Genomic DNA, 2,241 nt, shown 5'->3' with positions numbered 1-2,241 from the left:
TAAAGAAGGGATTATTACACAGTTCTAAAACAGGCATTCTTATTTTCCAGAGATTAAAGAAAAACACCACCTCTTTTTCCTCTCAGTTAAGCTTCATTCATGGAACTACTAATCGTTTTATAAAGAAAGGCTTGAAGGAAGGGGAAGATAAGAAATGGTTTTTAAAAGTCAACTCCCATGGAGGTCCTAAAAAAACACTAGTAGCGAAAGACACATAAACAATGGCATTCTTCTCCTTTAGAACATGATTAAGTAGCTTAACCATGCAAAAAGTAGAGAGAAGAAAAAAAAGATCATCAACTGAAAAGGACAGCAAAAACTAGAGAGGAGAAAATGGTCGCCTAGTTAAAAAGGTAATGAACATTCTTCTTCATCACTTGAGTTGTGTGCAAGCCGAGCTCAATTGCTTCACAAAATCCTCGACTGTCATGGAGAATTCCTCATCCATCTGTTGATAATCGCCAGGAAAATTCAAGTTAATTGCACTTAAAAAGATGCACGGGAAAGCGAAATGACCAGGTGAGGAATCTTGCCTGAGCCATTACTGTGATGTCAAGAGAAGATCTAGTGAAAGCCATGACGCTGGTGCTGGTCACAGAAAGATGAAGCTTCTCAATCTCCGAAATGGCTCTCACCAGTGCGCCCTTGTGGTTTTCGCAGTGAATCTTGATCAAAATGGACTTGGCACAAACCCTGGCTTCGATCTGCGGAAGAGACTCGCCATGGCTCTCGCTGCTCGACGAGCTATCGCCGTAATTACAAAGACGAGACTTCTTCAACAAAACTGCAGAGTCAATGCACCTTTTTGCGACTTGATCTTCCAGACACTGCACCTTCTCCTGGAGCTGCTTCAGGTACTCGATGGCATCCCCAAGAACAGAGGCCTTGTCCATCTTTTTGCATCCGAAAGTTGGAGAAGCATCGATGTCAGCTATCTTGTAAAAGACAAAAACTTTGTACCATTTTGTTTCGTTACCTTCTTTAAGCCTGGAATAATCGCAGAGAGCGTGACAAAATGCTGGCTGAGTTTCTCCCTTCGCTTCCTCTCAGCCAAGAGATGCTCCTGATTATGAGAGGCCGTTCTTCCCCTCTTGGGTCCTTGTCCAAGCATGGTGTCGAAGCTCCTCTTCGAGTCGCCTTTCGCAACCAACACGTCCATCTCTTCTTCGTAGAAAGTCAAATCCGGCCTGCCGAACGATAGAATCGTCGGGCCTGACGCAGCTGCATCCGGCAGCGGAGCAGAGTTGAACTCGGTGGTGGTGGTGGTGGAAGAACTCCAGCTCCTAGTTTGGGGCCTCGATTCTCAATTCTAGATGCTGCGCTGCATTGAACTCGTGGTCGAGTGCAGTCAACTCCCACTGATCAAACAGGCTGTGATCCATCATCATTCCCTGCAAGTTCCACCAAAAAGAAACAAATGATTTTCACTCATTCAAACTTCACAATGCAAAACAACTAATGGACCTGAATCCTTAGTCCTCACCATATCATCATAGAATGAAGATGCTAATGCTTCCATGGCGAGAGATTGAAGCAGAGCAGAAAATACGCCCTCCCGGTTTTGTGGAAGAAGAGAAGAGTGAGTTCTTTCCTTGTACCTTCAGATTCAAAGGGTTCTTACTTCATGAACACTGTTGTTTTGGAGGCTCCGAGGCCTACCTAATATAGAGAATGGGGACTCCTCTCTTTCTGACTTTCTGTCTCCTCTCCATTATTAGGTCGTCCTTGCTTAATTCTTGCCACGGCTGGCACAATAATTTATCTTCCTGAAGAAAAATGGATGGTCCTTGTTTGGAGACTGTTCTGTTTGTTCTGCTGCGCGTAGCTAGAACGAGTAAACTACACACAGGAGAACGGATTAGAATAAAGAGGAGGAACGAGAGGAGAAACAGAGAGCCTTTTACCACATGGAACATGCATTTGAAAGCAAAATAGGCCACGAGGAAATTGACTCAGGAAACCCCTGCCCTCCATCTTTTCGTCTCATCGTAATCCTGCGTCTCCACGTTCATGAAGCTCGGCATGGCCGAAAGTCAACTTCCAGAGCGTCCGCGTTTGATCTCTTAGAAATAAAATATATATTTTGTTGATTGCTTAACCATTAGATTTCTTTTGTATGAACCAAATAAAAATTATTTTAGTCAAATTCTCATTCATAATCCTTATTTTTTAAGTACAACTCCAATATAATATAAGATTTTTGGAGAAGTTTGTGAAATAAAAAAAATTGAATAAAAAAAT

General features: G+C 42.8%; 1 pseudogene; it reads right to left on the bottom strand.

Moving 5' to 3' along the window:
- On the bottom strand, positions 1-1,607 carry LOC141832188 (transcription factor bHLH25-like; annotated as a pseudogene).
- Between the last annotated feature and the right edge of the window lie 634 nt (positions 1,608-2,241).

Source organism: Curcuma longa, chromosome 7 (genome assembly GCF_044706935.1).
Source record: "Curcuma longa cultivar G26 ecotype Majalengka, Jawa Barat chromosome 7, ITB_CL_G26_1.1, whole genome shotgun sequence".
NCBI classification, from domain to species: domain Eukaryota; kingdom Viridiplantae; phylum Streptophyta; class Magnoliopsida; order Zingiberales; family Zingiberaceae; genus Curcuma; species Curcuma longa.
Note: the sequence above shows the minus strand (reverse complement) of the source record. Positions and strands in the feature narration are given on the sequence as shown.